This window comes from Amphiura filiformis, chromosome 1 (assembly GCF_039555335.1).
Source record: "Amphiura filiformis chromosome 1, Afil_fr2py, whole genome shotgun sequence".
NCBI classification, from domain to species: Eukaryota; Metazoa; Echinodermata; class Ophiuroidea; order Amphilepidida; family Amphiuridae; genus Amphiura; species Amphiura filiformis.
Genome location: NC_092628.1, coordinates 28,086,991 through 28,102,730, shown reverse-complemented (window position 1 = coordinate 28,102,730; position 15,740 = coordinate 28,086,991). Strand labels below are relative to the sequence as shown.

General features: G+C 34.5%; 1 protein-coding gene across 1 annotated transcript in view; it reads right to left on the bottom strand.

Annotated features, from left to right (window-relative positions):
- LOC140157685 (dual 3',5'-cyclic-AMP and -GMP phosphodiesterase 11A-like) overlaps positions 1-15,740 on the bottom strand; it is a 147,605-nt gene that overhangs the window by 96,468 nt on the left and 35,397 nt on the right. The gene's annotated exons all lie outside the window — the stretch shown is intronic.

The following is a 15,740-nucleotide window of genomic DNA, read 5'->3' as shown; positions in this document are numbered from 1 at the left end:
AATGTAGGGAGTCACAACACAACATGACTACAGATAGTGTGTTTATTTTATTCCAAAAGACTGATGCCTGTTTGGGGGGTGCAAACGGTGGGGGGGGGTAAATCTTTGCTGACGAAATAGGGAGGTCGCAATTTTATTGAAGTCGACTTTTGTAAATTTGGGACCCCCGAAAAAAAAATAGCATGATGATGGGAGTCATTGTTATTTTTTTTATTTTTGTCATGTCCACCATGTAGGGCCTACATGTATAAACTGCGATATAGAGCTAAGTCTACTGTAAAATGTGACTACTTTGTCAAACTATAATAATAATAATAATAACAATAACAATAACAATAACAATAACAATAATAATAATAATAATAATAATAATAATAATAATAATAATAATAATAGAACCTACATAAAATACAAAATTGGTCTGAATTTTGGAACTTTTGAATTTGCATTTTTCTTACATGACATACCTACCGCATTGTCTGTAATTTTTCTAAACAGGGGCGTTTAGTATTGAAAGTGAATTTTCAGTGAAAAAATTTAAAATCGGGTTACATTTTCTGATGATGGTCATATAGAAAGGAGGGATTTATGACCGGTAATAGGCTTAATATCGGACATAACACGTCGGACATACGCTGGCGAAGTTACGCAATTTATCGGATTAATTACCATAGCAATAGGTGAAAACAATTTTGAACATATAGATTGAATACAATAATGGTCTTTTCAAAGATACTAATCTTACAGGTGCAAGTAATCAGCACGATTCACCTATTGCTATGGTAGTTAATCCGATTATTACGTAACTTCGACAGCGTATAGCGCTATTGCCGACAAATGTGGACGCGCTAAGGGATTAGCTGAAATATTTAATTCGATCGGACATAAGCCTAGATAAAATTATACCGGTAAAAAGTGCATGTGTGAACACAGCTTCAGATTTACATGATGTTCCACTCTAGTAGTTAGGATTTAAAGGATGTAACTAGCCCTATAAAAGGTCCGACCGAACATGATATAATTTCCAATCGGTTCTCGTGGATTGAAACAAAAATTAAAGTAGTAAAAGGATTAACACGGTGAATTTAAAAACACGATTGTGAATCATGCTCCCCAATCACATTATTTTTCAATATGGGATCAACAATGCATATGAAATGTTTCAAAGATCACCACGTTGAAAAGAATTGTTCATAAAATGCTATACCAAGCTAAAACTGTGCTATAGCCTATATCCCCGCATGTAGGCTACACTCTGTAAAGTTCAGATGATGACTAATAAGTAAATCTGATTATTGTTTCTAGTATAATGTCTATATACCAAAAACGTCCTTTCTTATACCTCAAAATTCATATTTGCAGTAAGGAATGACTATACCGAGAGCAAATAAAGCTGAAATTCTCATGGCACTTATTACGGTCTTTAAATCGATTTTAACCCAAATATCGAGAGTCTTTACAAGTATGATTATGATCAAAAGATCCGTTAAATAGATTAAAAATATGTTCATCCATTACGCAGCAACACGTTCCCTGTGTTAATGCATTCCTGATATTTCCATTAACCATGTTAACCAGGGATGAATTGATTTGAATGGCAGGTGCTCCCAAAAGTCACTGACATGTTCGCTATTACATAATGGAATAAGTTATCCACTAATGGAAGGTGAATCTTTCATCTTTGCGACTCGGATTTACAGGATGTTCCACTCTAGTTCAGAGTTAGGATTTAAAGGATGTGACTAACCCTATAAAAGGTCCGAACATGACATAATTTCCAATCGGTTCTCGTGGATTGAAACAAAAATTAAAGTAGTAAAAGGATTAACACTGTGAATTTAAAAACACGATTGTGAATCATGCTCAACGATCACATTTTTTTCAATACGGGAGCAACAATGCATATGAAATGTTTCAAAGATCACCAAGTTGAAAAGAATTGTTCATAAAATGCTATACCAAGCTAAAACTGTGCTATAGCCTATATCCCCGCATGTAGGCTACACTCTGTAAAGTTCAGATGATGACTAATAAGTAAATCTGATTATTGTTTCTAGTATAATGTCTATATACCAAAACGTCCTTTCTTATACCTCAAAATTCATATTTGCAGTAAGGAATGACTATACCGAGAGCAAATAAAGCTGAAATTCTCATGGCACTTATTACGGTCTTTAAATCTATTTGAACCCAAATATCCAGAGTCTTTACAAGTATGATTATGATCAAAAGATCCGTTAAATAGATTAAAAGTATGTTCATCCATTACGCAGCAACACGTTCCCTGTGTTAATGCATTCCTGATATTTCCATTAACCATGTTAACCAGGGATGAATTGATTTGAATGGCAGATGTTCCCAAAAGTCACTGACATGTTCGCTATTACATAATGGAATAAGTTATCCACTAATGGAAAGTGAATCTTTCATCTTTGCGACTCGGATTTACAGGATGTTCCACTCTAGTTCAGAGTTAGGATTTAAAGGATGTGACTAGCCCTATAAAAGGTCCGAACATGACATAATTTCCAATCGGTTCTCGTGGATTGAAACAAAAATTATAGTAGTAAAAGGATTAACACGGTGAATTTAAAACCACGATTGTGAATCATGCTCCCCAATCACATTTTTTTAATATGGGCGCAACAATGCATATAAAATGTTTCAAAGATCACCAAATTTTAAAGAATTGTTCATAAAACGCTATACCAAGCTAAAACTGTGCTATAGCCTATATCCCCGCATGTAGGCTACACTCTGTAAAGTTCAGATGATGACTAATAAGTAAATCTGATTATTGTTTCTAGTATAATGTCTATATACCAAAAACGTCCTTTCTTATACCTCAAAATTCATATTTGCAGTAAGGAATGACTATACCGAGAGCAAATAAAGCTGAAATTCTCATGGCACTTATTACGGTCTTTAAATCTATTTGAACCCAAATATCGAGAGTCTTTACAAGTATGATTATGATCAAAAGATCCGTTAAATAGATTAAAAGTATGTTCATCCATTACGCAGCAACACGTTCCCTGTGTTAATGCATTCCTGATATTTCCATTAACCATGTTAACCAGGGATGAATTGATTTGAATGGCAGGTGCTCCCAAAAGTCACTGACATGTTCGCTATTACATAATGGAATAAGTTATCCACTAATGGAAAGTGAATCTTTCATCTTTGCGACTCGGATTTACAGGATGTTCCACTCTAGTTCAGAGTTAGGATTTAAAGGATGTGATTAGCCCTATAAAAGGTCCGAACATGACATAATTTCCAATCGGTTCTCGTGGTGGATTGAAAACAAAAAAATTACACGGTGAATTTAAAAACACGATTGTGAATCATGCTCAACGATCACATTTTCTCAGTATGGGCGCAACAATGCATATGAAATGTTTCAAAGATCACCAAATTGGAAAGAATTGTTCATAAAATGCTATAGCAAGCGAAAACTGTGCTATAGCCTATATCACCGCATGTAGGCTACACTCTGTAAAGTTCAGATGATCTTGGTAAAAGTAAATATTAAAAGTGAATTATTTATGTTAAATACATTAAATATATAATTTCAGGTGACAAATTTGCTCAAAATCCCCCCAACGGAATACATGCAGCAGAGTTATCTACAGCCTGTTTAAAAAACACCTGTGCAAGTGAAAAGCGCCCTCTGTGGTAATTAGAAAATACCGTTGTGACATAATGCCTAAATCAACGTCAAGGGCATAGTCTTAGCTCTTAAATGCCGTTTAGTCTGTTCAATTTGCTTGTTTTAATCTCGAGATATGCTTACTTAACAACGAAAGGGTAAAATCACAATTGTGCCACTTTTACTAGGGAAGAGGCCTGCGTCTGTACATGTAAATCAATGATAACATCAAGTTTATCAAGAGTTCCTTCGTGAAATCAAAAGAATGAATCAATTACACAACAATACAAAATTGTTTTTAATGTTTTATCATTATAAAGGTATAAATGATTCTCTTTTTCCACTTACGACAAATTAAACGATAAATAAATATTTCTAATTCTGCTGTAAAATTAAAAATATGTGCATGTCAATGATTTTACCATGGTAAACCATGGTAAATACTGTTCTCTTTGTCATTCAAGACATGTTAAAAGACAAACAAATATTGCACACTTATAGGTTAATGAACTTTGACAAGTTCATGAAATTTGACAAATTAATGAAATTAGACAAAATAATGCACGCGCGCTGGTGTTGATGCGTCTAATGCACGAGCCCCGAAGGAGGAGTGCATTAGACACATCAACATCAGCTATCATTGATTTACATGTACAGCCCTATTCCCTAGTAAAAGTGGCACAATTGCGATTTTACCCTTTCGTTGTTAACTAAACATATCTCGAGATTAAAAAGAGCAAATTGAACAGAACAAACGGTATTTGAGAGCTAAGACTGTGACCTTGACGCTGATGTAAGCATTATGTCACAACGGTATTTTCTAATTGCCAAAGAGGGCGCTTTTCACTTGCACATTTTTTTTGAGACAGGCTGTATATCAATAATATGCCTCGTTCATCTATGACGTTTCAACTTCCTTGATAAAAAAATGAAATTCCAAAGTCTTAATACCGGATACCGTACATTGAAATCAAAGAATGTATTCAAAATTAAAGAGACATAGCCTTAAGTAATTTTGTTACAAATTATTTACCAGAACTGTTCCATGTATAGCTTCAATAATTTTGGCTGAGGTCAGAGGTTTATTTTTGTAATATAACAACTTATTGTTAACGCTTTTAACTGCTACAATTAAACGCACCATAATGAACTTTGTGTGTGTATTTTCCAAAAGGCTTGTATGGGAAAGCTTTTATTCTGTCTGATCAAGAAAGCGTACATACCGCAGCATAAAGTAAAAAACAAATTAAGTAATTCAGCCCCAGTCTATCTGTGTTTCATACAGAAATTTACTATTAATGGATTGTTACATTAGTGCCGGAAAACATAAAATATCGGTTTATGTAATGTTGCCATTTTGTGTTTGTTATACACATGTGATATAATTCATCACTCAAAGAATAAGATCTTGCAGGGGGGTATAGAGGGGGTGTAGATGTCATTTTTAAAGGTATTGAAAAAGGCACACAAGCAACAACTAGTCTGAACAACAAAAAAGACACACAAGATGGGAAAAAAGACACACAAGAGGTCCGTCAGGCGTCCGTCGGGTCAAAAAGACTCACAAGTATACCTGCGTGAATATGCCTGTCTGTGTGTCTGTGTGTCGGGGTGTCTGTCTGTCTGGGTGTCCTCTGGGTGTCTGTGTGTCTGTCTCTCTGTCTGTCTTACTGCCTGACTGTTTGTATACCCATGTGTCTCTTCTCTTCTTTTGGAGGAAAAGCTACTATCCTACCTGATGACATTAACTACTGGCATGAATATCAAATTTAAAATCAAATCTACAGATAGAGCATGATGACTACTTTCCAACATGAGGTACAATTATCGATCATTATACTTAAAGAAAATGAAGCATTTACTATAACCATGATATCTGTATTATAAGCCATGATATCTAATTTGTTTTTCTTAAACATAATATCTCTATTATGCTGATGCATCAAATGTGTAATTAAAGCTCCGAGTATTGTACGTACAATATTGTATGTAACATCTGTTATTTAATCTATTGCCATTCTATTTCCAGTAATGTTTAAGTTCTAACGAATGTTTGATGACGAAAAGTCGATAATATGTTACATATAATATCTATAGCAGAAATATATTATCGATTTTACGTCATCAAACATTCGTTAGAACTTAAACATTACTGGAAATAGAATGGCAATATATTAAACAACGTAGATATGTTACATACAATATTTTACGTACAATAAAAAGTCTGAATACTGCTTTATAGAAGAAGAGTACTAATTCACGGACGAAGTGGTAACGAATTGATTCAATGAAACATTGTTGGCATAAACTATTCTAATTTACATTAATGCACGCATTTTGGGTTCGATATTTGGTGAGGCTGTTATCTAAGACATATTAGACAATTACACAAAACTTTATGCTTCCTATTATGGGAAACGGTAAATCTGTGCTTTAAGAATATTCTTTCATTATGGTAGTAATCCCTTATAAAATTGTAATTACATTATGCAATGAAGGCCATTTGTCTAAACAGCAATGACAACAATTACCGTAATTACAACGTACACAATCAATGCCACGTTTAAGTTGACTTTGGACATTGACATGACCGGCATCGTCAATAGATTTTTTTTTTTCCATTTTAATACATTAATGCATCGCCACGTCAATACATAACCTTTGTCACATCTGCAATCACTCTCAGTTTAATTCATTTTATGTTATATAGGTTTACATTTCCAATCTCTTAAAATTTACCTAAAGACATGTCGCGGACATTTTCTTTCAGAATTGTAAAGCTTCGTTTCCAAATGCAGCAGACAGCATTTACATCTTCTTATGTGTCGCCAACTCTTTCTTCAAATACTGCATTCAATTAAAATTAAACAAAAATCAGAATATTTAGGTCGATATATTTAAAATTTTATATTAAAGATTACTTCAAAACACTTATCTTACATCCATAAGTGATACGAGCTACTAGAATGGATTCGCGCAATTTAAGAAACTGAACACTTTACAATACACTTTCTAAGTCAATTTGTACAAAATCTGAATAGTTGGTTCAAGTAGAGAATTAAATGATGTTTAAAGTTGGTTTAGATTACAGCTTTTCTCTATCATGTCTATATTTAAGTGATAACGCCATATTCAGTGATATTGGCAAAATTAAATGTATACGTTTAATAAGACACACAATTGACATGATTGAGTTGCAATCATTAGTCGTTAAAGTAGGCCACTGCATTATTATATTAATAAACATCTCAAAAAAAGCAAGTAACCCCCGTTAAATAATTAGAGTAGCCGAGTTGTTTTACGCCAAAAATAATGATGTCGCCCGTGTTATATGAGACGATAGATGCACTCCAGTGGCTAAAAACAATACCTTTATTCTCATTCTTAAACACTTCAATTTAAATGAAAATATCATACAAATTTTAATCAAATTAAATCCTACATTTTGCAAGGAAATACCCATGGCTTAAAATCGATCAGTCCCGTTGTTGCTGTGCGCCTCCGATTGGTCCAAATAGCGAGTACGCGTATCGCGTGGACGCACACGCGCTGACCCGTGTGATATCGTGTCATATCACACGGGTAAAGCCATAGACATACTCGTTTGTCTGGGGGTAAAGCTGGGTAAGATTGCAGGAACGTTCTCAAGTGTTTAAGAATGGCCATTATTCAAAAACGGGCTGTTGTAATGAAATGAAAAGGTAAAATGCGTTGGAAACAGAATTTATTTCTGCGCATTTTGACACCTCATTTGATACGATAGCCCAGAAAACAATCAAACACCGGTGTAAATTTAATGCAGTGAGATCCAGATTTGAAAGTTGCACTTTCAACAATACAAGAACACTCAGATATCATTACACAGATTTCCTTCCATTATGAATACAAATCAATAGATTTTACTGCAACTTTCAAATCTTGGGTTACATTGATTTAAGGGGGTACTACACTAGTACACCCCTGGCCAATTTTGTTCCTATTTTTGCACTTTTCTCAAAAATTATAGCACATTGGTGACAAGTAAGATATGTATATTATAGGGGCAAGGATTACAACTACTGTACTGAAAATACAGCAACTCAAAGCAAGTAGTTATTGATTTATTGATCAAATATTGGTTTTCCCTCATTTTCGACTGTAACTCCACAACTGTTGTCTGTGCTGAAAAAAAATTTCCAGTGCAGTAGTTGTAGTCCTTGCCCCTATAATATACGTATCTCACTTGTCCCCAATGCGCTATATTTTTGAGAAAAATTCAAAAATAGGCACAAAATTGGGCAGGGGTGTAGTACCCCCTTAAATATACGTTGTGTGACGTCAATATTTAGTCAATTACTACAAATGAGGTGTCAAAATATGCAGAAATAAATTCTGTTTCCAACGCAGTTTACAGATTTGTAATACAATCGTCCATTTTTGAATAATGACCATTATTTAAGGAGGGTTAGTTACTTGTTTTGAGATGTTCATATGGATTTTTACAACATTTAAATTACGTTGATTTATTCAATTCCATTTCGGGATTCGACACTTTGTGTCATTTTTATGCTGTCGTCTGCTATAACATTCTCCGTGCCACAGATAATGGTTATCATCAAAATAAATGAAAGATAACTTTAATTTCAATATTAATGCTTAAATTAGCTTAACTGTACATGAACATTGCATGCAAGTGACTAATAATCATAGTGTCGGGCACGTTGACGAGCGGAAAGGTGGATGAAGCTCTATGATGAGGTACCCGTATAGTAATAACTTGTATTTTGTTACATTAGCAAAGCGAGAAATTGAGTGGTAAATAAAGCAATTCTCGTGGGCCGCCGTTTTCTCGCACTTTTCCTGCAGCTTCGCCGTATTGAAAATGCAAAAGAGCAATGACATTACCATGATTGAATCAAAACTATATAGCGCGAGAAAAATATAAACGTGAAATTTGAAAACCACGACGCATAGGTATACGTATAATAAGACGGTTAAGTAGAATATCTGAATATAACGATAAGAACAACAAGAAGAAAACCGACATTTCAGTGCGGGGGGCTTAAGAAAAATGGTATCCATACGACAAAATCAAATAGGGAAACCATCCATCCGGGCCATCCATAGAGGTCCAGGATACATGTGCATACGAAAGACAAAACATAAGCTTGGAACATTGTAATACTGAAATATGGAAATAAGTGAGCGGAACCTTACTATGGGATGACTCAAAAGTTATCGACAGAGAAGCTGACAAGACCACTAGATCATGAGATGGCTAAAAGAAGCCATCTGGATACGCCGAAAAGGAAAAGATCCGGGGAAAAGATACTCTGAAGTCTGAATAAGGACGAAGGGATCTATTCACTCAACAACATCAGGGCACATCTTTGACCGACTCATCATGCCCTCAACGGTTCATGTTGCCTATAAAGGGAAGCAGTCAGATGTGATGAGTTGCCAGTCTGATGAAACCACTAGTGTAGTGGTGAAACGTCACTAAAATGTGAGTAGTCAACATCATTTTTTCGCTGGAATTGTCAAAAAAGAACCATGTTAAGGGTATACGATGTATTGTTGGTCGAAGCAGCAGAAAAAAAGTAGTTCACAGCATCTTGCGAATGGTAGTGAGCTTTAGCAAAAATTGCATTGCGCAATTCATAGCGAGCGTGTAGAAGAATTCAAATATCACAGATATACTTTTGTAGGTCCTGTCGTTCTTGAGTTATGTTGTAAAGAGGGCTGAAACAACAACACTTTTGTAAAACTCATTAACAACAATAAATTAAGCAAGTTTTCAAAGTATATGATTTGTAGAATGAACTTTTGCAAAACACCAAAGTTTTATTTTTTTTTTAATAATATTGATTCAGATAATGAAAATCGAAAAAATAGCGAAGGCTTGTATTGTAATTGAAACTGTCTGCAATTATGTTAATGCAACTTCTTAATTTATCTTTAGCTTACATAAAAAACACGCATATTTTTATACCCTTTTCATTTATTGTTTCATGTATTTATATCTAACTTATAGAATACTTAAATCAATGTTAAAACATTCGTAGGCCCTGGGTGTTGTCTATAATTATATAGACATATACTTCAAGCCGTACTAACATTAAGTAAATAAAGTCTTATGTAAATCAAGATGTTTATTAATAAATGATAAAACAATAAGTTAAATTTAGTCTCACACTTACGTGGTATTTTGACAAGCTGTTTTGACAAATAAATACGCAATTGCGTTATATTTTGATGATCATTTACGCATCTCAGAGGATGATTTAAGCACTTCCCAGCAAGTCTTGCGGTTAGCACAGCTGTGTGCGTAAACATGACACCACTGCCCGCCCACTGCATACACACGTGCATGGTTAAATTTGAATTTGGACAGATATATTTACAATAAATACACCTTCAAAAAGTTGGTCGATTTCACATTTTATGTTATCTACAGAAGGTGTGAATTATCATTCATGCATACATCACTTTAGATCTGAAATCGACCAAATAATGACGACACACGGGCAATTCTAAAACAACATCTTTTGCACAGAGTTCAATGGGATTTGAAAAGTAAAGTGGCAGTTGAAACTCTAGTGATAACACATTTACAGTGCATGATGGGGCTTCCTTAAATCATCCTCTGCGCATCTGCTGATCTGGAGGATTTAACCCTTGCAATTAAAGCACATAAAATACAATGGTGCCTAATTATACACACATACTGCCAAAAATACATTCTCCATTCACAAATAACAATATTTTGTCAGACATCACATTTGACTATATAAATGTAAATGCATTATTAAAATCACATTTTGGTGGCTTTAAGGGGGGTACTACACCCCTGGTCAATTTTGGGCCTATTTTTGCATTTTTCTCAAAAAGTATAGCGCATTGGTGACAAGTAAGATATGTATATTATAGGGGCAAAGACTACAACTGCTGCACTGAAAATTTAGCAACTCAAGGCAAGTAGTTATTGATTTATTGATCAAATATTGGTTTGCCCTCATTTTTGACTGTAACTCCACAACTGTTGTCTGTGTTGAAATAAAATTTCCAGTGCAGTAGTTGTAGTCCTTGCCCCTATAATATACATATCTTACTTGTCACCAATGTGCTATAATTTTTGAGAAAAATGCAAAAATAGGCACAAAATTTGGCAGGGTGTAGTACCCCTTTAACTAGGGATCTAAAATGAGCGTTTATTGCGTTTCGACAGTATTTTTTGTGGGACATGAGAGCACCTTAGACCTATCGAATTGCATTCTGAATACGAAGCATGTCTTTCTGATATCATATAATTTTCATTTTTTGAAAATCACAATATAATACAAATTTTACGACAAATTATAAAAAATTGATATTTTTCAAATTTTTGATTATAACAGTCCTCGAAGTAAATTATATAAATCTAATGACATATTCTTAAAGTGTATGTAGCAGGGAGGAAAAGCCAACGGTCAATTGAAAATTTTGACCTTTCATATTGAAGATATGGATTTTTTTCCCCAAAAGACCTATTTTTTTTGGGTGTTTTGGGAAAAAAATCCATATCTTCAATACGAAAGGTCAAAATTTTCAATTGATCGTCGGCTTTTCATCCCACCTACATACACTTTAAGTATAAATCATCAGATTTATAAAGTTTACTTCAAGTACTGTTAAATATCAAAAATATCAATTTTAATGATTTGCCATAAAATGTGTATTAAATTGCGAATTTAAAAAAATCAAAATTATTTGATATCAGAATGACATTCTTCGTATTCAGAATGCAATTCGATATGTCTGATGTGCTCTAATGTTCCACAATAAATACTGTCCAAACGTTCATACCCCAGCCCTTAAGGTAGCTAAATTTAAAATTATGCAACTGACATCGAGTAGAGATTGATGTATATTGAATAAAAGATATTCGATGTGTAGCTAAAACCCATTACACACTAGAAAGCAACCAATTGAATTCGTGAGTTTTTAAGCTCCAAACTAAAATCGTTCAAAATGTCTACGTAAATGAGATTTTGACCGATTTATACATTTTTTATTGATTGCTAAAAACAGCATAGATAGAGTCTAAATATAAACCATACGCCCACTTTGTTATCTCACCAAAAGGCCACCTTCTCATATTCGTTTGGTAATATTTAAGTATAGATACAATTTTACAGATATTGAATTTCAAATAGATTATATATGACGCAATATTCATGATAGCAGCTTAATTTATCGCCCACCTACACGTGATATAAAGCGTATAATTCATAAAAATAGATCAAAATCAGGTGCAAATAAAATGAAAGGAGATTTTTGTACTTGACATTAGCATCACATCACTAATTATATTATCTATGTGTGTGTTTGTTGTGGGTGAAATTCACTTAAGAAACATGTAAAGACTATAAAGACGATCAAGCATTTCAAAAGCAATTTATTGATTTACCGTACCTAATAAACGGTTGCAAAAAGTAAGTCTCCCCCCCTTAGGACCTTTTGGTACAATCCAAAAACGGCTTGATCTTTGGCCTTGGTGCCCGGACATGATGGCCTCGGTGCCCCCTAAAAATTTTAAAAGGCCAAGGCCAAGTTGGCCTGCCCTAAAAATAACGAAATTCGAGGCTTGAATATAGACTTATAAAAATATGCTATCTACTGATGATAGCAAATATGCTATAGACTTATAAAAATATGCTATCTACTGATGATAGCAAATAAAAAGTAGCTTTAAATTTACTATAATAAATTAAATATCCTTGTATGGCTTAAAGTAAATTTCATTGTGTATCTTTTATTATTTGTAACAGGCTTTTTGTATATATATTAATTTAGACCAGGGGTACTTAATACAGGCCATCCGGCATTCTGAATACCTCCTCATTCAATGCTTGTGTTTGGTTGTTTTGCTGTTGTATATTGAATAAATCAAAGATGAATGAATAAATGAATATATAGATCAAAATTGAGTGTACTTAATACTAGTGAATGACCTCTGGGTTGTTCCTGGGTTGCGTTGTATAAATTATTTAAGTTCCACATGTTTGTTTGTTTGTTTGTTTGTTTAGGTATAACGCACAAACTTACATGGAGGATGAAAAAATATCAAATTTCAATAAATAGGAGGATGGGCAACTTGGTATGTTCTTAATACATTAAAATTACATTTAAATCTTATGACAATACTATACAAAATAATATAATAACAAATAACTAATCAAGAAAATTTCGTAATTGATAAATACATTTAGTTTTGAGTGGGGCACCAGTCAAGGGAAAGACTGCGCTATGTGTACCATTGCACTACTAATGTGTGTATGGGTACTGGGGTGGGGTGGGTGTGGTGGGGGTATGTTTCAGTGTGGTATGTTTTTGGTATATGAGTGTTTGTTTGTTGTGTGTGGGTTTAAAGTGCAGTGGTGGTGCCACGGGCCACCAGTCAGAACTCTTGCCCTCCCTGTTGCCCCTAGTAAAAACCCAAAATTACGAATACTTCCACTTTTTGCGGTAATTTTACGCAAAATTTGTTGATTTTGCACCCTGAAATTCACTTTGCCCCCTATGCCCCCCCCCCCCAAAAAAAATTCCAGGCGCCGCCACTGTTAATGTGTATACACAATGTACGAACGTATGTACGTTATTTTTCTGGTGACAATATAAAACAATATGGTTTTGTATGTGTGAATCGATATTTATAAAGGAGCAGACTAGACGCGGTGAAACAAAACTCAATAAAACAAATGGCAACGAACCTGAACTTGTTTATATGAAATAATAAAATTTATTTTAGGTTTTGATTAGATAATAATAATATTGCCCGTCTCCGGTTCATACTAAGTGTGATTTCATTGAACCAAAACATCCTGTGAAGACTGCATATCCCCTTGAGTTCTCTCTCTAGGGGACTACGCTTCAACTTGTTCAAGAGTTATCGACCAGACATCTACGTAACCCTGTGTCTATGGCTGGCTATCGAATGCAGATGGGGTATATAGTAGTCTACTGTATAAGTAGTAGACCAGTTTAATTTATCATTCCCTAAATTAATCTCTCTGAACTGGAAAACTCATCATTCCTGTTCTGATTCAACAGCTCAGATATCTATGAGAAAACTTTCTCTGGGCAGGGCAGTCACTGGAGATGTGATGTGTTTCGTCATAGATTTTAAATAGTTTCATGCATGGAAACGTATGATATGTTTATCAAAAAAAAAAGGAATGCAGCGCAGTCTAATGGGGTAGGAGGCGTGACGAAATAAGAATCTTGGTTTGGTACTCACTGGCGTACCGTACACTATCACTATAATGTAATATTTCCTCCTTCAATCTTCTGCTTCACTCTCAATGTTCAAGATTTAAAATAAATCTTGAAGGAACAATCACTTTTTAGATTTAAATTCAAATTTAATGGATTTAAATTTCAATTTTTGAGCTCGAATTGAATCGAAAAATTGATATGTTTCTCTTCACAGTTCTCTCAGGTTTACGTCAAATCTTTGAAACATAAGAATGTTGATTTGTTAATATATTTGAAAAAGTTTGCTTGTACAGAAAAACATGGTATAATCGGTAATAAAAAATGTTAGTAATTAATCACGTTTAAATCAAGCAGATCCTGAGTTTTAACTTTGTGGGCAGCGCGCGTATCATAACATGTAAAGAAACGACATTACTAAACGTATTACCTTTAAACAATTACTTACTTTGATAAATTGGCTTCAAGGTTTAATCTGGTCTAACACCTTTACCAAAAATCATATAATATGCGTTGTAACTGGTAGGCATTTATGGCACATTAAACCATATTAGGATATTAGGTAAATCCCTGCAGCCACAAAACTTTCCCTTTGAAGTCCACGTGCACATGAATTGTTTATGATATAACAAGTAAATCGGCTCTCTTGTATTATTAAAGGTAATACTTTATGTGTGGACGAGTGGATAAGGCGCCCGACTCATAATCCATAGGTTGCGAGTTCGAGCCCCGCTCGTGCCAACGTGTTGTGTCCTTGGGCAAGGCACTTTATCCTCATTGCCTACTGGGGGATGGGGTTGGGTTGGATTGGATGTTTGTATAGTTATTTGTTTCAATGTTGCAATATTGGCGCTGATTAAGCTGCTGCCTGCAAATTGCATTGTGTCTGTTTAATTGTGTTTAATGTACAATTCTAGCAATTTGACCTGCGGGTCACCATTAGAGTTTGAAATAAAACCTTCTTTTTTTTTTTTTTTTTTTTTTTGTATCCATATAATAAGGAATGACAAAAATCCAAAGTGATCGACAACCCACTCTGCTGGACATTCAGGAGACAACGCCATTTTCTTTTTATGTAGCTGGTCAAAATCACACCACCACATTGGGTTCGTTACTTTTAATGCACTCGGTGTTTCTACCGTCCCGGCTCAAACCAGGCTCAAACGATTCTAGAAGTTTTTCTCACAAGCCCCGCCTACTTTTCCTGCCTTCTCGGCGACCCGGAAGTAACGTTTTCCATTGGTTTGTGTGGTGCAAAATGAGGAAATTACCAATATTTGGCAACGAATTACAGGAATTCCAGTCGTAGATCTCGACTGAAATGGATATATTAGGTAAATAACACTTTCATTTATGTAATATCAAAAAATTGTAGGAGATCTACTACCAGTTTGGTAGAAAATCGAGTTGAAATGTGGGCATGTTTTTGGTATAATGGTCAATTGAATTGACAGGTTCGTATTAAACTCAATGGGAATCTCAAGCTTTCGGCTAGGCTAAATTTTAGTCTCGGCATTATACAACTATTACAACAATATTTTGTAAATTTTTCTCGTAAATCGACTCGTCCATGTGTGGTATACACTCTCTTTTTCCAATTAAATAGTTAAGAATGGAAATTTTGGCCTTACGAGCGTAACAATTACGAGGTATTTGTCCGCGGTTTTGGATTCTGTTCCGTTCGCCAGTAGTGCAAGACTGTGGAATTCGGCAATGTCGAGATAGTATTTTCACGAGTTCATACCCTAAAATGCACTAATATCACTGAGTGTCTCCCAACGAGTGTTTGTTTATTAATATCAAAATGTCTTCATTACAAAAGAAAACGTCCAAACCTGTTAATTTAGATTTTAGT